The following is a 12,866-nucleotide window of genomic DNA, read 5'->3' on the forward strand; positions in this document are numbered from 1 at the left end:
TGAAATGTAATTATGAAATTATTTCAGCATAAAAGGGGCTTAGATGGATTGATGAGGTCGTTAATTAAAGCTAAAACGCCACATTTCTTGGTTCCAGCTTCTGAAATGGGTTTTGTTCAGTTAGAAACTTGACTATTGACTGAAGGCTCACAAACATCAGATTAATCATAAACTGTAGTCCTAATGAGTCATAATTCACTGCAGATCAACTTCAAGCCCCACAATGCAATGAACGGAGAAAATGGAGGATCTACAGTATCTACAGCTGTGGAAAAAAACCTGTTCAGTCAGAAAAATCAGTGATTTGTTCCCGTCTCTCCACATTCCTTCAGTATTTTCTATCAGACTGCTGATGTTCTCCTGATTACTGAAGAAGTGGCGCCATCTACCGTCAGTCCAGAAGAATTACACCCCAGAGGAGGCTGAAGATGATGTTTTACAATTCTACATTTAGCAGACGCTTTAATCCAAATCGACGTTCACTACATGTGCTAACATAACTGCTCAAGGGTTTTCTAATCATCAGTGAGCCTTGCAACACCATTAGCTAACACAATGTAGCATTAGAACACAGGAGTGATGGTTGCTGGAAATGTTCCTCTGCACCCCTATGGAGATATTCGACATTTCCAGCTAGAATAGTCATTTAGCACATTAACAATGTCTAGACTGGATTTATCATTCATTTAGTGTTGTCTTCATTGGAAAAAAAAACTGTGTTTCTTTCGACAACAAGGACATTTCTAAGTGAGCCCAAACTTTTAAACAGTCGTGTACATCTGAGAGTAGAAACAACACATTTAACGTTTACGTGATGCTCTAAATATAAAGTCAGCAGCTTATTTTATAGATGCAGCAGCTGGATCTGGATCTGATCTTCATCGATCAGAAAAGTGAATCAGCAGCTAAACTTTAATGTCAGTGTGACACCAAAGTATTTGCATCCTTTACTAAAATAAAAGTACAGTATGAAAACGCTCTGTTACAACTAAAAACTGCACTGAAAATGTCATTTAAGTTAAAGCACGAGAAGAAAAAAGTACTTAAGAGGATTAAAAGCTCTTAAAGTCCAGTGGATTGATTTAAACTACTTTGGATAACCATGTACTGGATGAATGAGAACCAGCACAGACATTAAAAGTAAAAGCATTAAATAAAAAAGAAAAATAAAGTTTCCTTTGACTGTTTAACTACCAGTTATTGGTCCATTTGATTACCAATAATGAGTAAAAAACAGAACATATCAGTCAATCCTTGATGTTTTTATAATGTAGGACTCTCAGGTTAGAGGTTCTCTAAGCTTTATGTTTATAAAGTTCTAAATAAAATGTTCAAAATTTAGCTGACAGTTTAGTTTTGTTAATAAAGTGAACGTTTCCGTTCTATTTTTATGCTTCTTTTTACAGACTTCCTCACATTTTTCACATTAAATCTGTAAATTTGTCTGAAACAGATGATGACCGCTTCAGATTAAAGCCAGAAACAGTTCCAGACTCCACCTCTGGGGGCAGTAAAACTCCACTCTGCTCTTTAAAGGGCTGACAGAGTGTATTTTTATCAGAGAACGACCAGGGCAGATGTTCCCTGTGGGCAGAAAAGCCTCAGAACAAACGAGGAGAAGACAATAAAAGAGGAGGCAGCAGAGGAGGATATAAACTCTGCAGATATGAAGCGTATCATTAAGCCCTTGTGTTTCTGCTCAGGAGAGCTGATTAATTACAGAGCAGCAGTGATCTGAGACGTCTCAGTGTTAAACGCTGACGGGCAACGAGGAGAAGATGTATAGCGATGAGGGCAGAAACGATCCCAGGAAGGGTTTGTGATTATAAAGAAGATGTGACAGCAGCAGAGTAAACAGCAGATGAATTCGTCTGACATGCAGCACGCAGGCGTTAACGCCACAAGTCTGCTTCTACCATCATGTCCTGAGTTGTTTCTAACCCTCCTGTTGTCCTCATTTATGGGCACCAAAACATATTGTTTCCTTGTCTGAAAAAAATCCAAAAATTCAGCAAAAAAATTTCTGAAAATTTGCAAAACCTTCACGAAGAAAATTCCAATAATTCCTTAAACGTTTTATTGTTAAAAAAATCCCCAAATTTGGTAAGAAAATTCTTGTAAATATTTTCAAAAAATTTGTAAAAATCTTCCAAAAAAATCCTGAAAATGCCTAAAATGATTACATATATCAGTAAAACTAATATTTCCTTTAAGAACATTGACATAAAAATCAACCAAAATCCAGCGAATTTCGCTGGATTTTGGTTGATTTTTATGTCAATGTTCTTAAAGAAACATTTTTAACATTTCTGTTTTTCCACCAAAAATGTCCAAAGATTTCCCAAAAATGTTGAAAATGTGGAAATCAGAAGTTTCACTGTGAAAATCTATATTTTTTCCACATTTTCCAACTTTAAACCGGGACCTACAGGACGACACGAGGGTTAAACTAGAGAAGCAGTCCACATGCATGAATTTACTGCTTATTCTCTGTCTATACGTGAAATGACTTCATTAATTCCACCACAACGTCGACTTCTGAGCTAAATATCTTCATTACTCTGCCGTTTACTAACAGATTTATTATGCTGTTAAAACGGAAATAAGACGCCTTTGATCAGTTTGTGTAAAAACTTATCTCCATATTTTCATTTAAAAAGACAATAACGGTAAACTCATTAAAGATGCTGTAATTAATCACTGAAGCCGTTTGCAGGCGATGCTGCTTCATTCATCCGTTACAGTAAAGACATTCTGTCATTCTCATGCAGGTCACTTTTGATGAACGCTCCTCATGTAGCAGAGAGAACAGAAAAACATTCGTCTTGAACATGAGACTAGACAGGAAATCCAGTAATGTACTCTGCCCATCCAAAAAGAACTGGGATCTTTTGGTTTGTGACACTTTTGGATGATTAAACATGCCCTGGAACGTCATCAAACATAAGGAGGTTAAAGAGCATTTTGAAGGCTTGTGCTCCAGCAGGTTGATAAGTAGATGAGCTAAACAAGTCATTTCTAGAGTTGCAACTAATAGATTATTGATTAATAAAATGTCTTTGAACAATCACCTAGACATTAAGCAGATGCAACATCATCTTGTTTTCTCCTATCTGCAGCTCAAAGTGCTAAAGATACTCAGTTTGCTGTGATATAAGACAAAGTAAAGCAGCAAATCTCCAGTCTGACAGTGATTTATTCTCCTGTCTGATTATTTGTCCAGGTGCTGACGTCTTTACAGTCCACAGCGTGAGGCGTTTCACACATAAATTAACGTCTGCTGCATCAGCTGAGTTCACAACATGCTAATTAAAGCTGTCAGCTGCAGGCTGATCTGTCCGTACTTCACTGTTTATCAGGGCTTTAAATGGGGGTTTGGGGCGACATTCCCACACTGACACACCACTCAGGACGTTGATGTTAACAGGCAATTATTGGTTTGTCAGAGCTGGAAAATGGAGCAGCAGAGACGGAGGTTACAGCAGCGCGAAGTGTCGAGGAAATATGGAGGAAAAACCGAAGAAGAGTAAATTAAAAAAAAGTTCTATAAGGGGGATAGTGTCTGTGCTGTAACTAGAAATGCTGGATTTTATCTTCTTTAAAGCCCAAAAGTACCTGATATTCCAGATTAAAAAATAAATAAATAAAATAAAGTTGATGTGGTGTAATTAATCTGACTGCCAGAAGAGGGAGACAAAACTTCCACTCTGCAGGTTTAAAGTCCATCAAACTGATGGACTTTTTTCTGCAAGATCTTCAGACCTCTAAACATCTGAGTGGGAATTTATGTTTCTTTACTAGTGTTGATATTATATATGGTAAGATTTGTCTACACCTTTTTCTTCACACTTCAGAACCTGATTAAAAACTAGAGATAACGTGTCGTCACTTTAAATGCTGTTCCTAAATGTTAGAACTGTAAGTCTTTATAAAAGTCAACACACAGGACGTTAAGAGAAAACAACAAACTGTTCTCTGTCCTGTCCTCACTAATCTTGATGTTATGATTCGTACATGAAACGTCATTTTCTATCTTTAACTCCAGATACAAACACTGTATGGTAAGTTATATTACAGTGGTCCCTCTTATACTGCGGGGGTTCGATTCCAGAACTCCATGTGATAGGCGAAAATCCACAAAGTAGCGGCTTTAAGGCTTTATAAACTCTCCCCACACTCTCATAAACACTTCTTATGCTCTGAAACACTTTCTACACTCTTATACATGCGCAATTTTTAAATTTTCTGCGATGGTAAGCATCTTCCTCTGGCGCTTCGGTTCGGTGCCAGAAGCCTTAGAAGGGGCAGAATGTTTCATCGACATTGTAGGGCTTGAAATCAGTAACATTTTAAAAGAAAATTTCTGAAAAACAAAACGCCGCAGAGCAGTATTATGTGCAGCGATCTGACGTCGATGTGAGATGTTGAACACTGCTACACACGGGAAACTGTCTCTGAGCCAATCAGCAGCCAGCACTGTACGTCACGCATTTTATTTCGATTTAATATTCTTTTAAAATGTTTTAATTATTATTTGAAATATTTTTTTTACATGGTTTTACATTTTCTTAGGCTAGGAATGCTTACTTTACCGCAAAAATAACACAGGGCTACACATAGAGACAAACAATCACACTCACATTTACACCTATGGAAAATTTAGGACATGTTTTTGGACTGTGGGAGGAAGCCGGAGAACCTGGAGAAAACCCACGCATGCACAGGGAGAACATGCAACCTACATGCAGAAAGATCAAGGGAAGGCTGGGATGCAAACTGGGGGTCTTCTGGCTGCAGAGTGCTTACCACTTATCCACTGTGCAGCCACTCAGATTATAATTAGGGTGTATTTTTCCCCTCACAATGAGTCTGCTGCTGTTTTCAGAGCAGCTCGGTTTCTTTCTTCCTCCTCCCTTTAGACCTCTTCTCGCTGCTAACAACATGTAACTCACAATACAGAGCTTCATTTACAGACGTGCATCTACCACAGACAATAATGAGCTTACTGCAGAGCTAATGGAGCACAAGATCTCCATTAAAGCCATTAAACTCCATTTATTGGGCTGCACAAACCAAACCGCTGAAACAACAGTGTAATAATACATAGGCTACAAATAAATCCATTTAATTGGATGTTAGTGGTTAAAAGATTGTAAAAACATTTGAGCAGCAACTTCACTTGCATGTTTTAGTGAAGATGGAATAAAATAATCCCACAGCAGGTTAGTAATAAAGGGGAGGAGAATGCAGTAAGAAGTTTACACAAGTACTACTGATGTTGTACAGACTATTCTACGGGTTGGGACAAAAGTAGGCTTACACTTTTTTATTCTTTATTAACAACTAAACCCGTGCTTGCAAACTTATTCCATGAAGGTGGGGGAGTGTTAAAGGCTCCTTGCCATGATACGTGCACCTGCTGGGCATTTTCACACTCATCCTGCTTTAGCATCCACTTTATTTGCTCTTGATTTAATTTGTTCGCCATTGCTCCCAATCCCTGTAAAAATGGAATAAAAACCTAAAAATCTAAATCAAAATTGCAAGAAATAGCTTAAGAACATCCCCAAAATGTGAATAAGGGATATGGAATACTGGTTTGGATAAATTAGATCTACAACAACTGCACAAGCCCACTTTTGGTGGACCCTGTAAAGGTGGAAAAACTAGATATTCTCCTTTGAATGTGGATAATACGTCACACCATCCACCTCTACTTCCTGTTCTGTGTCCTTAGACCTTAAATTGTAGTTCTCATTCTGCGCTGCTTTCTTATTGTAAATAATATTGTATCATTTTGCCTTACACCTGCTGTCATGTCTCTTTTCTTGCCTCAGTCTGTGGAATTCTAATAATAAAGACAATAATTGCATAAGGTTGTTCCTGAAGTAGAAGTTCCATTCTTCCACGAGTAGAAACTGTTGATACTGGAGAGATTATTCTTTATGTAGAAGAAAATCATATAAATATAGTTTTGGGTTTACTGGGAACAATGTTCAGAAGGAGAAAGTTGGGGTCGATAAATGGAATCGCTTGTTGTTTCTGCGAGTGTTTTCGGATCTGACAACATAATTTGTCAGTCCTGATTGCAAAGCGTACGATGAGGGCCGCATCTGCAGATCAATATTGATTACCAAGCAGCAGAACATTAGAAAATGGACATCACTTAATCCCAGAGTAGAAGAAGACAAGATGTTAAGTTTATACGGGAAAACAAGAAGCCGCATGTGAAGAATACTAAACATTTGTGCTTGAAAAACATAAACTACCCGATTGTTTCGGTAAAGTTGGTTTGTGTTAACAATCTGCAGTGTCAGGAGTGAACGATCTCAGTCATGTTTTAAAGAGGTCAACATTGATCTCCGGTGCAGAAGTCAGACGTTTCTATGCTCAACCAGCCACCCAAAGGTCCTCGGTAATAAGTTTTGTGGCACTATAACAACTTGAGGCTACTTCAGAGAGACAGCAGCGATGATTCACACGACCCCTGTGGTTTCTCTGATGAGAATAGTCTTTTTATAGCTGCTGCCGGGGCTCCACTATCACACGTTATGCAGCGATCAATAAAAACAAGATGAAGTCTGGAAAACGTCCCGGTGTTGTGCTGTGTTGTGTAAATGACCTGAAGAACTGTACTGAAAGTTCTACACAAAAACACAAAGACTGCAGACGGATCGCAGACAGCAAGCAGAAGCAGAAAGTCCAAATTAAAGAAAACTTTTAGCCTAGCTGCACCCAAGGTGAATGTGGTTGGTTAAAAGAAGTACAAACAAGTCAGAGTGTTTTTTACTCACTGGAGCGGACCGATAAGGGGGTGCAGTCAGACCGATCATTTGTCGAAGCAAGACGACGTGGTTTGACGTCAACGACTCCACAGTGAAGACAAACTACTAGATCATGTTCTAAATACTCTGGGACAGTAGGTGGAGGTGCACCTGAAAGTTAGGACGTGTTTGTAGCTGAATTCTCCAACTTATTCTGTTTATCGCATCATGACAAGTGACTTATGCCAAGTGTCTTTCTTCCTTCCTTTCTTTCTTTCGTTCAGAGTGAACAGTTTTATGAGAATCCTGACAAGAGACATCAGGTAAAAATCACAAAAACATTTCAGGCATCGATGGTCTTGCTTCTCATTCGTTTACTCTAAATGCTGTCAAACTGAATTGTTAAACTGGGTCTGTTGCTTCACTCTGCTTGCGTTGCTTGAGACTGACAGTTGAGAAAACTTCAACTTTTCAAGCAGCAGCACCAGGCAACAAAACAACATTTCCATTATGAACACAATGACGATCGCACAAGCAAAGACAGACTCCAGATGTCAAACTCTTTCCGCCAAAAGCACTGAAATAACGTTCAGGATAACGCTATTCATCCTTTGTGCCGCCTGCTGTCTGAACACAGTTTCACTTAATGTGTGCAAACTAAGTTTCTCAATTAACGTTCTCACACACAGTTGGCTGATAAATGGGACCCAGCAGGCTTTTTGAAGACAAACTTTGCTGCTCAAATCTGCATCATCTTCCACATGGAAAAATGAAACCTTGAACCCTAAAAATAATAGTTTAATTAAAGGAACTTAGCTGTATTTTGACAGGAAAACAAACATGAAATTAGAAAATAAGATCCAATATGTTGTGGAAGTTCAGCGAGACACTAGAGACGACTTAGGCTGAGAGTAATGTTTAGTGAGAGCAGCAGCACATGCAAGCAACGCTTCTGAGGATTCTCTCTGATCTTTGGGTCTATATTGTAGTTGGGAGAAGGTCAGATTTGGATTACAGACCAATAAGGAAAAACTAGTCTACTTAGTCACATCAGAATAGACGATATCTAATCTCTTCATTTGTCTGCCTGTCTAAAGGCCATTATAACCGTAGAAAAGGGAAAGAGTAATGTTCCCTTCACACAAAATAATACCACATCTGGTGAAAGTCATAAGTTTTCTGGCCTGAATACGGAGGCCGACAACACCCTCAAACAACACGCCTGATGCTGTGAAAAGACAACTGTGTGAGGCCGGAATAAAGGGCAAAAAACTCTTAATTGACGTGAGTGAGACGCTGTGTGGAAACTGTGGGAAAGAGAGTAATTGGATCACAATCAGCATATTCAGCGTCCAACCAACTGGCCAGAGCTCTGAAATCACACAGACTTATAAACTGTGACGTCCTCGAGGCCTGTAATTGGCAAAAGTGTCAATCTATATTAAAATACACAAAAGGGGCCCCATGACATTCAAAGAGTCCTGCACAGATGTATAGTCCTCATATAGCAAAGAGCAGCCAGGAGGAAACGACGCTCATCTGAATCATCCCTATCAAATAAAACACATTCAGGTTCACTTAGAAGAAGCAAACACTTGATCCTCTTTGAAACAGTCTCAGAAATGTCTCTTGCAAGTGATAAAAGGTGCATAAAGTTGCTGTTTTTATGTCATTTTCCCAATTACAACCAATAAACAGACCGGTTAAATGGACAAAGTAAGCTTCCCCAGCAAATCAAGTCTAATGCAAAAACAAGTCTCCTAAAAGCCCCAAATTATATTACAATATCTGCAGGTAGCTCTGGTGCTGTCGGTGTCAGAGTGCTGCTTCTGCAATCAGAGAGAAGTTACACAAATTTGACCTCCATCAGAGACGTTCAAGGAAAAAAACTTCAAGTGAAAGAAGAGAGACCGAATATTTCAGCAGGCCGATTATGCCAAACACCCACAAGAAGTGATTTCTGCTGAAAGTGGGCAGACAAAACCGTCTTCTGGGTTTGTTTTTTTCCCCACAGAACAATATTAGAACTACTGATTTTTCGCTTATGGTTGTGTTTGAGTACATCTTTATGAGCAGACACTGTTTCAAAGATTATCAAGTGTTTGTTTGTCCAAATACGTCAGAAAAACACACAACTGTCGCCTCAGGTTCAGGGAAACATGCACAGATTTACAGTATCTTCACTGACACACAAACCAGTTTTCATCTCGAAGGCTTAAAGAAATGCGAAGATACTGAAGACGTCTTTTTCCCCTCGAACAGGAACTTGACAGCCTCCCAGAGGGCCGACAAAGTGGCATGTTTTTGGATAAATTCAGAAAAAAAAAAAAAAAACAACCATCCTGAGAGTACAGATGGGAAGGGAAACGGGGGATTACTTCCAATTTTAATGCAAATTTTAACACAATTTTGTTTTTGGGCCACCAAACCTGCCCAGCATGTAAGGCGTCATGGTTACAAATGAGTCCTTCAGGGCCGATTAAAATGACAGTGGATCATTTTTCATTTTATTACCAACTAGAAATCCCATAAAAACTCCAAAAACAGAAATTAATTAAGTAATTGTTCTACTGGAGGGCATCTAAAGCTCGATAAATTTTGGTCCTCTGAGCCGTAAAGCTCCACTGCTGTCCAAAAACTGACATCAATGAATCACACTGGCTGTTAATTCATCAACATGAACACACACTGTAGTTCAGTCTGACTCAGTCCTCCATCCTGCTGCCACAAATATTCACTGGAGCGCTTAATTAAGTCATTATTCTGTAAAATGAAAACAGCTTCTAACACACGCACTGTTAACTGACGAATGGAGTTATGTATGATCAGCAATCAAAACTTCAGATACTGTTTGTGCAAAAAGTCAAAACTCAGGAAACTACTTGACATCATGTGGAGCCGTTTTTATGATTTCTTCATGTATCTCAATCCGGAGCAGACAACAAACGCCACATTCAGTGTCAGTCAGCAGCTGAAGATCGAACCTTCATGTGGAGAATCGGGACTTTTGTTTAGATGAGGCTCTGTGGCTACCATCAAGAGAAGAAACAGAGTGGAGCAGCTGCAGGCTACAAGACTAGAATAAACTCAGGAACACTTGGAGCTTTTTTGTTTTTTCTTTGGGAAATAAAGCCTCAGGGTCGGACTGTCAAAGCAGAGTTCTAGTGTAACGACCAGTACACATCTTGAACTATGCTGCAATGTCATGTAGCTCCTCCAAGTTTTACTTTCTGGCCACAACAACACAGTCGTCGATCCACATTCGTTAGATTTAACTTCCTGTGGTAGCTTCTTCTTCCCCACTATGGTATTCCAGTTGAACGGCCACCACTTTGACACAGTTTAGGAGATTCAGCAGTCATCACAGGTGAGGCTTGATATGTTTACATAACAGGACATCCAGGGAACTTTACAAGTGTTACAGGAGCACTGGGAGCAGAGCATCGCTGCACGAGGAGGTTAACTTGATCGTAATAGGAACAACATTTATATCAGGTGGTTTTTGATTTTTATAGACAATCACTGAGGTTTTTGATTGACCTCGTAGGCTCTATATAACTACACGCTGCTTAAAAGTGAGAAAAATGACGCTATGAACAAAAAAAATCACTTGCATCACATCATACGTATTTGAGAACTCCGGCAGCAGCCCGTCATCCGTCAGCGAAATTCGCTGGATATTGGTTGATTTTTTTGGTGAATGTTCTTAAAGAAAATATTCAAAGTTTTACTGATATATATGGAATCACTTCAGATATTTTTAGGATTTTTTTCGGAAGATTTTTACTCATTTTTTGAAAATATTTACAAGAATTTTCTTGCCAAATTTGGGGATTTTTTAAAAATAAAACTTTTAAGGGAAGCTTCCTGAATTTTCTTCCTGAAGGTTTTGCAAATTTTTACAAATTTGGGGAATTTTTTTGCTGACTTTAAAAAAAAAAAAAAAACTTTCAGACAAGGAAACAATATTTTTGGTGCCCACAAATGAGGACAACAGGAGGCTTAAAAAAACTGTTAGTGTCCTTACAAAGGGAAGCAAAGTGACTCAGACCTATCCACAGCACAGTACTGGAGCACAGGGCTGCTCAGGATAATTTCAGCATTAACATCTCAGTGTATGTTTGTGTAATAGTTGTATTTTTTTCTGCCTTATGCAAAAAGAAAAGGCAAAGCAGCCCTCATTTTCCATGTTTTTATACAGATGCATTCTACCGCAAAAGCACTCCAATCATTATAGAATGAAAAATTCTCTCTAAATAGTTATTCAAGCCATCTTGTGAAACCTTGCGATGTATGTGAGACTGAATTTCAGCTTCACATTGTCACAAATCACTACGGTGAAAAAAATGATGCTTCTGCTGCTCCCACAAACTTTCAGCTCTTCCCCAGAGAAACTTTACGTAACTTGCATCACCTTGGATGTGCTGATGTAAACAGAGCGGCTACATTTCAGTCTGGTAAAGGCTCTTTTTGTGAGGTGGGACAGATGGACGGAGGAGGTCGTAGAGTTTGCCTGCTCACTTGTAAAGAAACCATTTTCTGCCTCTGGTCCATCAGAGAAACAACCAATTTGGGAGCGTCGCAGCTCTTGAACGTGAGACGAGCCTTTGTTGGGTTCGCAGCCTCCATAGCGGTGAGGGTGTGGGGCACGTCGGCACAAATTGTAGCCCGGTTCGGTGCACAGATATTCAGCTGTTCACTGAGTCCAGATGGGGCTCTGAGGACGAGGGACAGAGGACCGACACAAAGCTTTTCTCAACAGCGAGGCTGCCTGTCATTACTGGAGGACACTGTATTTCAGCAGCACAAAAGAACTGCTCGACTCTTTGTCCACCATCTATACGTGATTCGTCTGCATCAACTTCCTCCTCCTCAGTTTGTCTGCTTTCTCTCAGCTCACATTACCGCAACATAAAGGCAAGAAGCTGAAAGAATAACAAACTAGATGGCTATCGCTCCACAACTGAGAAAACTAAAAGGTCAAAGGCTCGATATAAAAGATGCTTACAGCTTCAGGGTGTATGTCTTCAGTGATTTAGGAGACGCCTCATCAACAAAAGAGAAAGATTTCTTGTTTTCAAACAAAGGTGATCTGAGTTTCCTACTCCTGTACTGAGGCTTTTATTTTATGTCATGTAAACTATTGAAAGCTTAATTGTTTTGGCATTCTGCCTCCATTAGACTGTGTACAAGAAAAAGAAACAATCGTGGGATAATGGACTGTGTTTCCATAATGGAGTTTTATCCACATTACTCGCTTACACTAACTTGAAGTGTGTTCTGACTTTTTAAAATAACAGTTAACACACTTCATGGGAGATGGGAACAACTTTTTCTGAATAAAGTTTTTATATAACAAACATGATTTTATTTCTGATTTGTACCTCTTGGATTGTCTTTTGGCAGCATGAAACACGGCCAACACAAGCTCAGACTGACGAATAATTCTAACTTTTCCATTTTTAAACAATTCCTAAAAACTTCTTTCTGTTCCTCTCTAACAGATAGACAGGGTTATGTGTGTGCTAGCATCTCTCTGAGATTTTTAGTGACTTGCAAACAACTGATTTTCCCTCCAGCTTCTTCTATTTTGCTTACTACAGTCACATGTAGCGCCACCTTCTGATGAAACTAAGCAGCTCACTTTATTCACTCCAGACCAGTAAATGGAAATATAAATAATTCACATTTTCTACTTACATTTTTTTCAACATTTCTAAAGTTTGCTTCAAATTCTCTTGGGAAATATATGGGAACATGGCTAAAGTTGCTTCAGAGACAAATTTCTTATAAACATAAGATGCCTACATAGGTAGTGTAAAAACAGCATGTTAGCAGAGTTTTAATACACAGTTTATAGCTTCACATGGTTGCATTCAGATGAAGTGCTTTGTCCTCGGAGCCAAGCACACAATCAGTGCAGTTATGTGCATGAAATAGAAGCAAATATACTCTGGGAATAGCAATGAGTGAAATGTGAGCTACACTGATTAAAACAGCATATATCTGCTCAGTCAGATGCATTTAGAACTGATGTGAACATACAGCTGAGTCACCTCAGGCTTTACCACAAACATGATAGCGGCTCTGTGAGGCTGCACT

Source organism: Acanthochromis polyacanthus, chromosome 7, assembly GCF_021347895.1.
Source record: "Acanthochromis polyacanthus isolate Apoly-LR-REF ecotype Palm Island chromosome 7, KAUST_Apoly_ChrSc, whole genome shotgun sequence".
Lineage (NCBI taxonomy): Eukaryota > Metazoa > Chordata > Actinopteri > Pomacentridae > Acanthochromis > Acanthochromis polyacanthus.